The sequence below is a fragment of the Pan troglodytes genome, chromosome 10 (assembly GCF_028858775.2).
Source record: "Pan troglodytes isolate AG18354 chromosome 10, NHGRI_mPanTro3-v2.0_pri, whole genome shotgun sequence".
NCBI classification, from domain to species: Eukaryota; Metazoa; Chordata; class Mammalia; order Primates; family Hominidae; genus Pan; species Pan troglodytes.
The window spans coordinates 87,588,614-87,606,227 of record NC_072408.2 but is presented as its reverse complement, the minus strand read 5'-3'; the positions used below and the strand labels follow the sequence as shown (position 1 = coordinate 87,606,227).

Genomic DNA, 17,614 nt, shown 5'->3' with positions numbered 1-17,614 from the left:
TTTGTGACACTTGTGAAAAGAAGAAGCTACAGGCTGGGAGCAGTGTCTTATGCTTGTAATCCCAGCACTTTGGGAAGCCGAGGTGGGTAGATGACGAGGTCAGGAGTTTGAGACCAGCCTGACCAACATCGTCAAATCCCGTCTCTATTAAAATTCAAAAATTAGCTCCTGTAGTCCCAGCTACTTGGGAGGCTGAGGCAGGAGAATTGCTTGAACCTGGGAGATGGAGATTGCAGTAAGCCAAGATCGAGCCATTGTACTCCAGCCTGAGCAACAAGAGTGAAACTCTGTCTCCAAAAACCACAAAAAAAAAATGAAAAGAAGAAGCTACACAGAAAAAGGGGGAAAAGATAGGGATTTGTCCTACAACAATCCTGGGAATTCAACAATCTATCTATCTTTCATAGGCTGCTATTTTTTATTATATGTACCATATTTTAGTATCTTTATCTAAAATTGCATTCTATCCTAAGAAATACATTTATTGGGAGCCAAGCGTGGTGGCTCATGCCTGTAATCCCAGCACTTTGGGAGGCCGAGGCAGGTGGATCACGAGATCAGGAGATCAAGACCATCCTGGCTAACATGGTGAAACCTCGTCTCTACTAAAAATACAAAAAATTAGCCAGGCATGGTGGCGGGCGCCTGTAGTCCCAGCTACTCAGGAGGCTGAGGCAGGAGAATGGCGTGAACCTGGAAGGTGGAGCTGGCAGTAAGCGGAGATCGCGTCACTGCACTCCAGCCTGGGTGACAGAGCGAGACTCTGTCTCAAAAAAAAAAAAAGAAAAAAAAAGAAATACATTTATTGCACATTATTTATTTGACACTGTTACAAGCGAGGCACTGTTTCATGAGCTGCAAAAATGGCATGAATAATGCAAAGTTTTTGCCCTCATGCCTACATTCTGGTTGCATGAGATAGTTAATAAACAAATAAACAAGTAAATAAAAATATCCTATTGGGACCAGTACTTTACAGAGTAAAAATAGGGGGTTTAAATAGAGAACTGCTTGGTAGCAACTTGACTGTGTGATCAGGGAAGATCTCTCAAAGGAGGTAACATTGCAGATGAGACTGAATCACAAGAAGCCAGGAAAAGAGACTAAAAAGAGAAAGAAATAGCCAATGCAGTAGCTCTATGACAGGCATGTTTGAGGAACAGAAAGAAAGCCCGAGTAGTTAGAGAATAGTGAGTCAGAAGAACAGTGGTGGTGGCTATGGGGTCAATAGGATAGCTGGGGACCAGGTCACAGAGAGCTTTGTGAGCCACTGAGGGAAGTTGGATTTTATTGCACTGGAAGCCACTAAAGGTTTTTAAGCACAGGAGAGACATGGTTGGATTTATTAAAAAGATTGCTCTGGCTGCTGTGAGAATAGATTATTGCAGACTGAGAGTGGAAGCAGAGACCAATTAGGAGGCTAATGTATAGTAGTCCAGGCAGGAAATATGGTGACTTGGTCTAGGATGATGTAGTTGAGACAGAAGTCTATAGACAGACAAGGACGAGTCATTTTGTCCACATCCTTCTTCTCTGTTATCCATTCCAAATGTAAAGCCACTTTACATTTGTACTTTTAGAACTCTTAAAGATCTCTTTTGTGGTAATGACAACGCATTATTCCTTAGTTAAACATTTACACTCTTTTTGCTAACTCATTTGTCTCTCATCCTTGATAATATAGACTTATACCAATTCTCCTAATTGATTTGCCACATTGGTCCATAGTAAAATTGCGCAAGTATTTTGAAAGAAATATGTTCCCATTCAGATTTCTGAGGTCTTACTAAAGACTTCCAATATTATGCTAATTCAATCATCTTTAAAAGTATGCGACTTGGCCAGAATTATTTGCTCAGCCATATTACTCAATTCCATTTCTCAGTTCCATCCATCTTAATTAAATCTCCTTCTTCGGGCCAGGCGCGGTGGCTCATGCCTGTAATCCCAGCACTTTGGGAGGCCAAGGCGGGTGGATCACAAGGTCAGGAGATCGAGACCATCCTGGATAATTCGGTGAAACCCCGTCTCTACTAAAAATAAAAAAAAAAATAGCTGGGCGTGGTGGCGGGCGCCTGTAGTCCCAGCTACTCAGGAGGCTGAGGCAGGAGAATGGTGTGAACCCAAGAGGCGGAGCTTGCAGTGAGCCAAGATCGCACCACTGCACTCCAGCCTGGGTGACAGAGCGAGACTCCGTCAAAAAAAAAAAAAAAAAAACTCCATCTTCATTAAATTTCCTATGGTTTCACCACCACAGACTAGTATTTTTAGTAAAAAGCATTTATTATACAAACTATGTTATTTCTGGCATGAGATATAGTAGAGTTCGATTTAAGTGAACATGAAATTTTTATTTGTGCCTGCCAAGATGGCACTTGCAATACACACACATTGAGATAAAACTGTAGTGACCATTTCAGGTACAAATAAAATACATCCAAGTCATGTCATTCATGGATTTTATGGTGACTTCAGTCAAAGAGACTTACATTAGCTCTTAATTACATTTTAATTAATTTGATTTTTAAGGACTAAATGGGATTGTCACACTTGCTAATTCTTACTACAGTTGCTTCTGAGAAAAGTTTGAAGCTAATTTGAACTATTAGACTTTAAGCATCTCAGGTTTTTATAAAATTTAACCAGTCAAGCAAAAACCAAGTAAAATCAAAATACTTGTCTGATATTATCTTATTGTTTATCAAATGAAATGCAATTTCTACTCTGAAATTAGAAATAATATGTTTTTTTATCTGAGATGGTAAAAGTTATAAAGCAACTAGCAATGGTAAATTGTGAATACAAGTGGAAAAAAGATTTAATGCAAGTACTGTGCAGGAAATTTGTCTCTTATGCTTACTTTTAATTGTAAACTCTCTTAAAGTAAAAATCAATCGTCTTTTCCCCTAACTTCTATATTTGATAATATTGAAGGATACACATTACATTTTCTAAAATGTAAAAAAATTATTGCTGTACAATAATATGCTAGAAATGTTAACAGAGAATATGAATTCGGGTTTTATTCGTGCTATACCCACTTTTTTTGAGAAAGAGTTGTATTAGTTCATTTTCACGCTGCCGATAAAAATGTACCCAAAACCGGGAACAAAAAGAGACTTAATTGGACTTACAGTTCCACGTGGCCACAGAATCATGGCTGGAGGGGAAAGGCACTATTTTTTGTTTGTTTTTTGTTTTTTTAATACAGAGTCTCTCTCTGTCACCCAGGCTACAGTGCCGTGGTGCGATCTCAGCTCACTGCAACCTCTGCCTCCTGGGTTCAAGCGATTCTCCTACCTCAGCCTCCCAAGTAGCTGGGATTACAGGTGCCTGCCACCATGGCTGGCTAATTTTTGTATTTTTAGTAGAGACAGGGTTTCACCATACTGGTCAGGCTGGTCTCGAACTCCTGACCTCAGGTGATCCACCCACATCAGCCTCCCAAAGTGCTGGGATTACAGATGTGAGCCACCATGCCCAGACTGAAAGGCACGTCTTACATGGTCTCGGCAAGAGAAAAATGCGGAATAAACACAAGCAGAAACCCCTGATAAACCCATCAGATCTCGTAAGACTTATTCACTATCACAAGAACAGCACAGGAAAGACCAGCCACCATGATTCAATTACCTCCCCCTGGGTCCCTTCCACAACATGGGAATTCTGGGAGATACAATTCAAGTTGAGATTTGGGTGGGGACACAGTCAAACCATGTCAGAGTGTTATATTTCTTCAGCTTGAAGCACCTCAGTTTTTTATTGTGACTCCATGTATATAATATTTCACCCAGATTCTCAAAAAATAAAAATAAGAAGAAAGAGGAATATCTCTGGAGATATCAACATTCTGAGGAAGTCAAGACCAAAATCGTGTCCCTGACCTCCATGGCTGGATCTAGGGTGGAGAATTCATTCCAGTCAAAACCAGCCTGTATCTTATTAAATTTACAAAGTTGCTGGCATTTGCCAGTGGCCTCACCAAATCTCTTTTTCCTCCTACTCTAAAGACCCCCCATTTTCTTTATTTTGCCTACCTTTAAAACCCTTCTCTACCTTCTTCTAGCATTACCACATGCATGATCCTGATGATCTAATCCAGGGAATTATTACCAAAACTATCAGCCTAGTCACTGAGAAAACCAAGTTCCAGGGGATGACTCCAATAAAATCGAATGCAAGGAACCCAGAGTTTCCAAGCAGAACACCGGACAGAAATAATCATAAAGCTGACTAACACTTATTAAACAATTAGTGTGTGCCAAGAACTCTTTTAAGTGCTTCATATATATTAAATTACTTAATCTTTACAATAGCCTTATGTAGATTAGGTACTATGTTTAATCTTGTTTTAAAGAGTAAACTAATTAGTACAACCACTATGGAGAACAGTTTGGAGGTTCCCACTGCAGATATCTGCACTCCCATGTTTGCTGCAGCTCTGTTCACATTAGCCAAGATTTAGAAGCAACCTAAGTGTCCATCAACAGATGAATGGATAAAGAAAATGTGGTACTTATACACAATGGAGTACTATTCAGCAATAAAAGAGAATGAGATTCATGCCAGGCACGGTGGCTCACACCTGTAATCCCAATACTTTGGGAGGCCAAAGCGGCTGGATCACTTGAGGCCAGGAGTTTGAGACCAGCCTGGCCAACATGGCAAAACCCCATCTCTAGTAAAAATACAAAAAAAAGGAAAAAAAAATTAGCCAGAGCTGGTGACACATGCCTATAATCCCAGCTACTTTGGAGGCTAAGGCACAAGAATCATTTGAACACAGGAGCTGGAGGTTGCAGTGAGCCAAGTTCATGCCACTGCACTCCAGCCTTGATGGCAGATCAAGACTCTGTCTCAGAAAAAAAAAAAAAAAAATCAGAAATTTGCAATAACATGGAGATCATTATTTTCAGTGAAATAAGCCAAGCACAGAAAGACAAACATCACATATTCTCACTTATTTGTGGGAACTAAAAATCAAAGCAATTGAGCCCATGGAGATAGAGGGTAGAAGGATGGTTACCAGAGGCTGGGAAGGATAGTGGAGGAGTGGGGAGGGAGGTGGGGATGGTTAACAGGTACAAAAACACAATGAATGCATAAGGCCTAGTATTTGACAGCACAACAGGGTGACTATAGTCAATAATAATTTAGCTATACCCTTAAAAATAACTAAATGAGTACAACTGGATTGTTTGTAACACAAAGGATAAATACTTAAGAGGATGCATACCCCACTTTCCATGATGTGATTATTACACATTGCATGTCTGTATCAAAACATCTCATAGACCCCATAAATATATACATCATGTACACACAAAAATTAAAAATTAAAAAAATTTTAAAATAAAGTAGGAAACTGAAGCATATAGGAGTTTTTTCAATGTACCTAACATTTCACAGCTATTATAACAAGTAATAGGGCCATGATTCAAACCCAGGAACATGGGCTTTAAAGCCTCTTGCTCTTATTCATATTGCCACCCTTACTTTTCCTGATCCCACTTCACAGACATATTTGTGAACTGTCTGGGGATTCAGTCTTATGCAGTTATCCAAATCACCCTTATCGATTACCTTTAAAATAGTACCCCATACTTCAAATTACTTCATCCTCAAAGATGCATTAGCTTTCCATGGCTACCATAAAAATTACCACAAATATAGTAGCTTAAAATAACACAAATTTATTGTTTCCTATAATGCTGTAGAATTCAATGCTCTTACTATCAAAATTCCAATGTCATTTTTCACAGAAGTAGGAAAAAAAAATCCCAAAATTTGCATGGAACCACAAAAGACATGAAATAGCCAAATCAACTTTGAGCATAAAGAACCAGACTGAAGGCTTCACACTACCTGACCTCAGGGTCTATTACAAAGCTATGGTAATCAAAACAACATGCTATTGACATAAAGACAGACACATAGACCAATGGAACAAGCTAGAGAACCCAGAAATAAATCCACATATTTACAGTTAATTGATGTTTGACAAAGGTATCAAAAACATGCAATGGATAAAGGACAATCTCTTCAATCAATGGTGTTGGGAAAACTGGATATCCAAAGCAGAAGAATGAAATTGGACCCTTATCTCACCCCATAACAAAACCAACTTAAAGTGATTGGAAACTTAACTGTAAGACTTGAAACTGTGAAACTACTAGACGAAAATGAAAGAAACGCTCCACAACATTGGTTTGGGCAAAGATTTATTGGATACCTTCCCAAAATCACAGGCAACAAAAGTAAAAATAGACATACAGGATTCTACCCAACTAAGCAGCTTCTTCACAGCAAAGGAAACAATTAACAGATTGAAGAAATAACCCATGGATTGGAAGAAAATATTTGCAAACCATACATCTGATAAAGGACTAATATCCAAAATATGTATGGAACTTAAACAACTCAGTAGCAAGAAAACAAATAACCTAATCAAAAATGGGGAAATGACTTAATAGACATTTCTCAAAAGAAGCCTAAGGTATAGCCAACAGATGCATGAAAAATGCTCATTGTCACTAATAATCAGGGTAATGCAAATTAAAACCACAGTGAGGTTTCACCTCACACCAGTTAGAATGGCTGTTGTCAAAAAAAGACAAAGCCAGATGTGGTAGCAAGCACCTGTAGTCCTGGCTACACAGGAGGAGGAGGGTGAGGCAGGAGGATTGCCTGAGTCCAGGAATTTGAGTCCACCCTAGGCAACACAGTGAGACCCCCATCTCTGAAAAAAAAAAAAAAAAGTAAAATTTTAAATTTTAAAAAAGAAAAAATATAACAAGTGTTTGCAAGGGATGGAGTAAGAGGAATCCTTGTGCACCAGTGGTGGGAATGTAAATTAATACAGCCATTTTGGAAAATGATATGGAGGAGGGTCCTCAAAAACTAAAATTAGAACCACCATATGATCCAGCAATCTCACTTCTGGGGATATATCCAAATGAATTGAAATTAGCATGTTAAAAGGATACCTGCAGTACATGTAGATTGCAGCATTGTTCACAATAGCTAAGATAAGGGAGCAACGTAAGTGTCCAGCTTCAGCTAAATGGATATACATAACAGAATACTATTCAGCCTTAAAAGGGAGGGAAATCCTTCATTTGCAACAACATGGATGAACCTGGAAGACATTGTGCTAAGTGAAATAAGCCAGGCACAGAAGAACAAATACCACATGTCTCACTTATAAGCGGAATCTTAAAAAGTTAGACTCGGCCAGGTGCGGTGGCTCACACCTGTAATTCCAGCATTTTGGGAGGCCGAAGTGGGTGGATCACGAGGTTAGGAGTTTGAGACCAGCCTGGCCAATATGGTGAAACCCTGTCTCTACTAAAAATACAAAAATTAGCCAGGTGTGGTGGTGCACCTCTAATCCCAGCTACTCAGGAGGCTGAGGCAAAAGAATAGATTGAACCCGGGAGGTGGAGGTTGCAGTGAGCCGAGATCGCACCACTGCACTCCAGCTTGGGCGACGGAGGAAGACTCTGTCTCAAAAAAAAAAAAAAAAAAAAAAAAGTTAGACTCATAGAAGTAGAGAGTAGAATAGTGATTATCAGAGGTAGAGGAGAAGGGTGATCAGGGAAAGAAAGGGGAGAAGTTGACCAAAGGGTATAAAGTTTCAGTTAGACAGGAGGAATAAGCTTTAGTGATCTATTGCACAGAATGATGAGTTAAATAATAATATCTATTTCAAAATTGTTAAAAGGATAGCTTTTAAATATTTCCACCACAAAAAATAAGTATGTGTGGTGATAAAATGTGTTAATTATTTTATCTGGTTTAATCATTTCACATTTTAAACATATCAAAACATCAATTCAATATATTTATACATCACAAATTTATTTGTACATCACAAATGTATACAATTATTATTTGCCAATTGAATATACAATTTAAAAAATATATCTTGTAATTCTGTAGGATAGAAGTCCAACACAGTTTTACTGGGCTTTAGGAGGCTCTGAGGGAAAATTCATTGCTTCCTGGGCCCTTCCTCCATCTTCAAAACGAGTAGCGGTAGTGGAATCCTTCTCACATTGCATTTCTCTGACCTCTGCCTTCATCACAACGCTGTTTTCTGTCCCCCTCTTTCACTTTCGTTGTTGTCTTGGTGCTTGTAAAACTGTTAATTTATTTCTATTGATTTACATTTGATGTTTGTGTATGAAAGTGACACTTTTTCATTGCAAAATTTTTAGACAGTAGAGAAGTATAAAGAATAAATTAACTTTTCAGCTATAATCTCACTTCATTTTAATACACATTGTTTTTTCTCCAGAAATGTTATTTCTATATATGTATGTTTATATGTATGTGTTTATATATATATATGCTTATTTTCACTCATATTTTACGTGCTAAATTATAACCTGATTTTTAAAAATTAAACAATATGGTTAACATTAGTAGACTTAGGTCTACATTTTAAATATCTGTGTAAAGTTTTAATTTCTAGGTATACAATAATCAATCTCTTCTGAATGGACATTAAGGTCATTAACATTTTTAAATCTTGTTGGATTTGATTTGCTAACTTTTGTTGAGGGTTTTTAAATTTATGTTCTTGAGAGATATTGGTCTGTAGTTGGTTTTTTTTTCTTCTAGTGTCTTCGTCTGGCTTTGGTATTAATGTAATGCTGGCCATATAGAATGAGTTAGGAAATATTCGCTCTGCTTCTATTTGATATGCTGAAAGCAATTATAGACAATTGGTATAACTTATTTCTTAAATTTTGGTAGAATTCTCCAGTGAACCTATCAGGGTCTGGTGCTTCCTGCTTTGGAAGGCTACTAATTATTGATTCGATTTCTTTTATAAATATAGACCTATTCAAATTGTCTATTTTTTCTCATGTGAGTTTTGGCAGATTGTGTCTTTTTTTTTTTTTTTTTTTGAGACAGAGTTTCACTCTTGCTGCCCAGGCTGGAGTGCAATGGCGCGATCGCAGCTCACTGCAACCTCCACCTCCTGGGTTCAAGCAATTCTCCTGCCTCAGCCTTCCGAGTAGTTGGGATTAGAGGCATGCGCCACCATGCCCAGCTAATTTTGTATTTTTAGTAGAGACCAGTTTTCTCCATGTTGGTCAGACTGGTCTCAAACTCCCGACCTCAGGTGATCCGCCAGCCTCGGCCTCCCAAAATGCTGGGATTACAGGTGTGAGCCACCGCACCCAGCCCAGACTGTGTCTTTCAAGGAATTGTCCATTTCATCTAGGTTATCAAAATGGTGGATATAAAGTTGTTCATAGTATTTTTTTTACTATGCTTTTAATGTCCATGGTATTTGTAGTGATGTGACCGCTTTCATTTCTAATAGAGGTAATAATTTGTGTCTTCTCTTCCTTTTTGTTAGCTTGGCTAGAAGTTTATTGATTTTATCCGTCTTTTTATTTTATTTTTTTTGGAGATGAAGGGTCTTGCTATGTTGCCTAGGCTGGACTTAAATTCCTGGGCTCACATAGTTCTTCCATCTCAGTCTCCTGAGTAGCTGGGACTACAGTGCTTGGTTTTTATTGATCATTTTAAATAATCAGCTTTTGATTTCATTGATTTTCTCTATTAATTTCCTATTTTCAATTTCATTGATTTCTTCCACATTAATTTTTATTAATGAAAAATTAATCTGCATTAATGTTTATTATTTGTTTTCTTCTGCTTACTTTGGATTTAATTTGCCCTTTTTCTAGTTTCCTAAGGAAGAAGCATAGATGATTGATTTTTTGGTTCCCACAACTTATCAAAACATTTTTATTTTTTATTTTTACTCGGTTCAAAATATTCTTTAAATTTCTCTTGTGATTTTTTTTCTTTGACTCATCCCTCTTCCACTTTTAATTACATTGGATTGAACTAAATAATCCAGGGTTATTTCCCTATTTTAACATAGGCTTCTTAGCAATCTTAATTTCATTTACAACCTTAACTGCCTTTTGTCATGTAATCAAACATATTTATAGGTTCTGGAGATTAGGATGTGGACTTAACATTTAGTGGATGAGGAGGCACTATTCTGCCTACCACAATGGCTCTTTTAAGAGTTAGTAGGCAATTTGATCAACAAGACACACTAATATGGAAAAGAAGCTTTTCTTAAAAATAAATTGTTAATCAGTTAAATTATAAATCATGACTGAGGGCAATACTAACATTTGTTGCAGCTGGTTCTTCCCAACAGGTATGTCAGTGGCCCACATGTTGAATGCCCAGTGATCTCTCTCAGGCTGACTCCTGCCCTGGATAGATGAAGAGATCCAAGACTTACTAAAATTCACCTGTTCTGAGTCCCATTCCTTCAGGACATGTAGTTATATTATCATTTAATTCATTAAGAACTCAGCCTCTAGGCCAGGCACGGTGGCTCACACCTGTAATCCCAGCACTTTGGAGGCCAAGGCAGGCAGATTACCTGCGGTCAGGAGTTTGAGACCAGACTGGCTCACATGGGGAAACCCCATCTCTACTAAAAATACAAAAATTAGCTGGGGGTGGTGGCACATGCCTGTAGTCCCAGCTACTCAGGAGGCTGAGGCAGAAGAATCACTTGAGTCTGGGAAGTGAAGATTTACTTCAACTCAAAAAAAAAAAAAAAAAGAACTCAGTCTAGATCTCTGGTCACTTTGTAGCTAAATGACCTTTAGGAAGTTATTCAATCTAAGATTCAGTAAAATGGTCTGTTGTGAAGATTAAATATGAAAAAAAATGTGAAACTCTTAGCAAAATATGTGACACTTAGTGAGCACTCAATAAATTTTCATTAGTGATAGAAGTAGTAGTTGGAGTGATGATATTATAATAGTTAAAATGTTAATGCTCATGTGTTGTTATATAATATCTCGTTGGTGACTCCTGAGGAAACACAATGGCTTTATGCACGGTTTTCAATCCACTCAGTAGGCCCCAGGGGAGGTTGGGCACATCTCTTTAAAGCATGACAGCTGGAGAGTGTTGACGCAAAGTAAACAGAACAATTTTGTTAAAATCTGTTTTCAATATGGTGCTTGGCATTCATTGAAATAAAAATATCTGCAGCTTTGAGAACGAAGATGTAAAAATCACTGTTCTCTCTGAAAGAAATGACCCTCTAATAGTGGAAGAGTGGCAGGTATGGGGGTAGTATCTGGCAAGACTGCTCCCCAAAATCTGACCATAGAGGTAATTGCCTACTCTGTTTCATGTGGTGTCAGACTGACCTTATGAAGAGAGACAGATTTAATGTCCACGTCAGAGAAGGAATATTGGTGCTCCCAGCCTAGCAGAGAGAGGTTTTGCTGACTTCTACCTCAACAAAAGCACTACTAAAAGCCCTAAGAGTCGTAACATAAATGTTGGTTATTCTTTGCCTTCATGAGGAAAAATAGAATCATCTGGAAATGGAAGAAGGAAATGTTTTACATTTGAAATGTTTCCAAACTGGTGTTCTTTATTTCATTTTAGGGAACAACTGTGGCTTTTCCATCCTCATTTGATAATTACTTCCTTTGCAAACATCAAACGAATTTTTTCATATGTGGAAGATGGTGCATGAATGATAGCACCCAAAATAATCCTTGCTGTTCTCACATAGCATATGCTCTTTTGATATTTTTAGCATATTGTAGTTGACAAATGAATACTAATCACTGATTTCTCTTCACTCTTTTTCTCTTTCAGGCCCTTGAGGGAAAGCTACTTGATCAAACATCCGATAGTCACAAATTTGAAACCGTGCTTCAGAATCCCAGCACATAGTAAAAGACAACACTGATAATTATACCTGTCAAGAAGCTGTGAACACATGGTGTATAAATTCTTTACCAAGGCAACTCGACACCTTCTTTCTCTGGGCTTGAACCGCCACTGCTCACGTGGGCTTTACATACATTGACCTTCCATTCACTGCAGTGGGAATTCTCAGTGTGCAGAGGGAGAGGTTTTCTAGTCTGCAAACTGAAACAGTGTAAGAAGAATAAAGTCTATGACTTTTAAATAAATCACCAGGGCCAAGATTGAGTGAATCTTGGGTCCATAGCTTTTCCAGATATTAGCAAACCCCTCATTAGGCTATAATTCAAACTGCATCAGTTCAAAGTGAAACCTACACATTGCTCCTTACCCTCACCTGCTCCACAATCCATAGTGCTGAGTTGTCTGAATTGGAATTCCAGTTAATTGCAAGTTCAACCTGTTTTCCTCTTGAAAATCGCAAGGTATCATACTATATTTATATTTTCTTCAGGTTCTAGAAGCAATCGGCTTTTTCTTTTGTTTCCACGAATTTTATTATGCATTAATAGAATGGACCAATTTTAGCTCAACTTTTAGTTTGTTAGAAGCAAGTGTAGGAACTCTAGCACTGTAGTTTTTAATTATTGCTTGTATCTATTAATTCCAACAGAGTACAATGTATATTTATTCTATAAAATATATATTATCAGAGTGCATTTGTTACAACTTAGGTTCTTTTCTTACCAAGTATTAAGAATCTAGTAAGAGAATACTAGCAAAGGACCTAGCCCCGTGAACAGATTCTCGTATGTTATATACATAAACCCACTCTCAATATTTTTTGTTGAGTTTTATACTTTTTGATTGATAAACACTGAAGAAATCTAAACTCTACTCACACTGATGTGCTGTCATAGAAGCCTATTTCATATTTTAAAGCTTAGCAAAACTAAATTATATGTGCATATATATTCAAATATTTGTGTCACACAAAGTTTAGGTCAATTTCCCCAAATATAAACTAGATATTTTTGGCACTCTAAGATAAACAAGTATTATTTCTTTTATAATTGGGCAGGTGGAAACCAGTGATATCAATATTGTGAATGGCAGATGCTGCTTCCTCTAGAAAAAATAAAATAAAATCACCAACTTTGTTAATATATTCCCATAGGTAAATAGACAATGAGATATCATCTTTCAGAAAATATCATTCACTGGAAAATAATCTGTTAGAACTACATTTACAGGTCATAATTTTTGGTTTATGGTAAATCTAGGCACCTAAGTCTGATTTTACTTTATGAAATAAATAGGAAGCAATAATTGTTTGGGCATTTGAATACCTTAAGCACATAAATGAACCTAAGAAAAGAATAATTGCTTAGTTGAAGTGTTCAAAATAGATCAGGAAACCACAGGCAAATATTTGAATGTTCCCTTTTCTCAAATACAGAAATTGATTCCCCAAGATACAATACAATTTGACACTTCAGATAATCCCCCAAAATAGAAATGTATGAAGCTCAGTTTAGACTGTCTTCTTGAAAATAAAACAAAACCAATCAAAACTACCCAGCACATTTTATTATGCCCTGTTGGGTGATAGTATTGTCAATACCAGGTTTTTCCTGCTCTTCACAATGCATCCCTCACCAGAGGAAAAACAGCAAGGAAACTAGGACAATTGCTAATTTCAACAATGCCCCCCTGTGATAACAGATTCCCATCCTTGAATACATATCATTTTTTACTAGAGAGAACGGGGGTGGTGAGGTGGGGGCAGTTAGGACCCTGTATGTTATGTAAAATAGATTTACAAAAAGGACAAGCATGATAAAAGGGAATGAATGGAGACGATGTATTATTCAGTTTGAAAGAGATAGTTCACATTTTTATAAGAAAAATTTAATAAAACATATATTTTAGTTATCATTTAACAAAGATATATTAAAGCTATTCAGGCAATGCCACAGGATTCTCATGAAGGGAAATCACTGAACCCTTGTCATGAGAAAATGGTCATTTCAACACATTTCAATACATTGTATAAATTTGGAGCTTAAGGTAAGTGAGTATGTTTTCACTTAGTCATAAATGTTTGGTCAAAATTAAAGTTATCATATGGTTTCACATCAATACAAATATTGTCACAGTGTTACAGAAACAACTATCAAACGGTAAGATAGTTTACATTTGTGTTTTCTAGAAGCCTTTGTATTTATGCTTCATTTGGTTAATGTTAAGTGCTGATAAAGGCATACCAGATTGTTTGTCAAAGTAAGGAAGCAATCCATCACACCTAGGACATCTAAGGATGGATTATACATCAGAGTGGTCTCATATACAAATGACCATTTTCCTTCAGTAAAATATTGTTGGTTGAAATGTAAGTCTTTTCCTAAAGTTTTAATCAGAGGTAGCCATCACTAAGACTTAAGCCACCTGTGGTTCTCTTAAGTTTCACTGAAGCCAGAAGAAGAAGGAAATTACCACAACTTGTATTACACTAATTATCTTCATTATTAACGATCATATTAGAGCTACTGACATGTCCCAAATTATATTAAAATAAAAACCTGCATTGCTCTGACATGAAGCTCAATTCAATGTAATAAACAAATTAGGTATTAAACGTTATAATTTAAAAAACTGCTATGATATCACCAGAAATCCTGGTGAAATTTAATTTTTTCCCTTTTTTAGGTCAGTGGCCGGTGGGATAGATTTTTCTAAACTTTTTCCTGCTATGATTTTGAAGACAAATACATAGAGCACAGTTCAGTAAAAGAGTTTCCAAGCCTTTTCACTGGAGCATTTACATTTTGATTCTGTTGTCATTTGAAATAGAACATCTGCAGGGAGATAATGAGCTTAAGTTACAATTGACTTTGGAAAGAATAACAGACTTTTGTGTTTCCTCAATCATGTAGTCAATAGGGAATTCTCCAGTTATGTGAACAATCACAATCTTTTAAGACAATACTTAGATCTAAATGCAAAATCTAGCATGCAGAGGCTTTTTAAGGATTTTAGACTGTCTCCAAAGAACTTGGCTAGAGATGGATTACACAGATTTACAAATGCAGTTTTCAACTGTGACATCAAACTGATCTTATCTCATTTCATGTTACTCAACTGTGCCCGTAGGACCCCAAGAGGTGGAATATTTTGTCTACATTATTTTAAACATCTATAGATATGTGTGGATGTGTGAATAATGCCTAAATTTCTCATCTTTTAACTAGTTTGTTTTTATCATACAGACACAGCCTGTTCATAAGACCAGCTTTAGACAACGTAGAACTCAATGCTCTGAAGATTCAGGGAGGCCACCATAGAAAAAGATCTTCCAAAATATGGGGTGGTCCGACCCATCTCATCCCTCTCTAGCTGGAAAACTATAGAGAAAGGGCTGTGACTGCCTTGACCACTGCCTGGCACAATGTAGGCACTCGGTATTTGTTGGATGAATAAATGGCTGAATCAGTGAATAGACAAAAAACATGGATTTTGCCTTCTGAAAATCTCACAAATTTTACCAGCTTATATTATACTGACTGTCACTATGATTTCTAAGTTTCATGGTTAGAACCATATTTTGAGTCTATATAAAAACTTTTTAGATGTATGAATTTGAAATTTCATTAATTACTTTAAAGGCTTCAAAGATTTGAGGACATTTGAACGGTGGATAAGGAACAATGTTTGGGGATACAGAGTTTTTATGCTGAGTTGAACTCAACCTTTCTAGTTCTTTATACAAGCTTCCTGAATTATCTGGCAGGAATGATTCAAACATAAAACCCCATTTTTAAATTTTATAAAAGATATTTTCATTTTTATATAAAAAGATCATCAGGCATATTATCCCCTTTGATATTTATTAACAACTGTTCTCTAAGAAATTCATAATAATTGGAGACACCATCCCTAAATCTCTTCCTATTTTCAAAAGATCATTTATCCTTTCATATTTGATTCCTGGAATACACTAAGCTGAAGTTTAATCACATACTTACTCAGATGTTTCCATGTGTTTATTCATTTAACAAATACTTATTGTGTACCTAGTGCATGCTAGGTTCTGGAAATGCAACAGCAAACAAGACAGACACAATCCCTCTTGGAGCTTACTGTGAGAAACTCTCCAACATTTACCCTAGCAATAACTAGAGAGTGTACTGTCCATTGGGTCCTCTTCACACCTGATAGAAAAAATAAAATTCCTCACCCCATGGAAGTCATGAAATACTCCCTGCACAGATTTGTGTGAGCTTGCTTTTCTAAAACCACTGCTCAAAAATGCTGCTTAGTTTATCTATAAACCACGGTTATACCCCAGTGAGGTAGGTAAGTAATTTATTCATAACTAACATTTATGCAGCTCTATTTTCTAGCTACTGTGCTGAGTGCTTTTATGGACTATCTCACTAAATCCCTTCAACAACTCTATTCAGTAGGTTCCATTTTATAGATAAACAAACTGAAGCACAGATATATTATGTGACTTGTCCAAGGTCACACAGCTAGCAGGTGGAACTGGGGTTTGAACCCACGCAGTCTGACACAAGAGTTCATGTGTCTAATCATTATCTGTGGTTTGGGGGACACCATTACATTAAAATGAATGAGTCACTAAGTGAGTCACTGTATATAAAATACTTGGAAATTGTAAAGTAATATACAAAAGATATTAACAAAGTATTATTCATGGTAAACAAATCACATCAGTAGCAAACACAGGGTGAGAACTCAATCTTATGTTATAGCTTACTCTTAAGAAGAATGTGTGAAGCCAGGAACATGGTTAAAGGTACAGACCAGAAAATTTCTGACATGTGATAAATATTTCAGTGACTTTTCAGATTTATTTCTTGTTAGCCACTGTGTCTATTTGGTGCTACAAAAACTGAAAGAAACAAAATCCCTGATGTAAGGGCTTATAATAAATACACAGTTTGGAGATGAACTAAGGACATTTTACATTTACGGGGAAGGATTGGACAATAGTATCATTTTCTCACCATTTGCATGTACATCATGTCTTTCCAATTGTTTTCATTATTTTTCTGAAAGAGCTGCAAAATTGTGCAGTGGTTCAACCTGACCAAAGTGGTATTATGCTGCTGGGAAGTAAAAGTATTAGACACCAAACTGGAAGTATTGTTTTCATTATCAAATGACTTTAAGTTCTTTTAAAGCATGGATGTAAAAGAATTTTTAGATACTGAAGACACCTGAATATTGGGATGCTAAGTTTCTTGGGTTTCTCCATTCTTGACCACACAGTGGTGTCATTCTATTGAGGGCTTAGATTCTGTAAAGGAAAAGACAAATTTTTTTTTGCTTTCTAGTCTCAAACTCAACATAGAACACTTCTGTGACCAAATGTAAAGGTTTCCTCACCGCCCCCACCCCATCAATTTTCCAAGCAGGTACCAAATGGATATCCTATAATTCAATTCAATTCTGAAACTATTTACTTGAAGATGGTGTAGATTCCACAGATTGAGGGCTCAGTCTCACAACACTTAGCCTACTTAAGATGCCAATTGCAAGTAGTAGGTTGTCACCTGTCCTTTGACTGGCTGGAGACTGAGATTCTCACAAGCCCTTCTTTGGGTTCAGCTTGGACAGCTCACAAAACTGAGGAAAACACCTACTTAGTTTACTGGTTTATTATAAAATGAATCATAAAGGGAATTTTTACCCAGTTCAAATTATATGGTCATGTAGTTACCAGAAACCTATATTCAAGAAGGTTTATCAGTGTCCTTTCCATCCTTTCACAAACCTCTTTGAAGACACAATATTCTAGGATTTTGCTTGCTTGTGAAGTTTTCAGAAACTGCATCAGAATTAAGCAATTAACTGTGGAAATGACTTA

At 36.8% G+C, this 17,614-nt stretch overlaps 1 protein-coding gene across 1 annotated transcript in view; it reads left to right on the top strand.

The window, feature by feature from the left end:
- LIN7A (lin-7 homolog A, crumbs cell polarity complex component) overlaps positions 1-16,881 on the top strand; it is a 144,403-nt gene extending 127,522 nt beyond the window's left edge. The window contains exon 7 of the mRNA XM_016923919.4: positions 11,671-16,881. The gene's annotated coding sequence lies outside the window, so the exon portion shown is untranslated. The remainder of the gene's footprint in view (positions 1-11,670) is intronic.
- Positions 16,882-17,614: the final 733 nt, after the last annotated feature.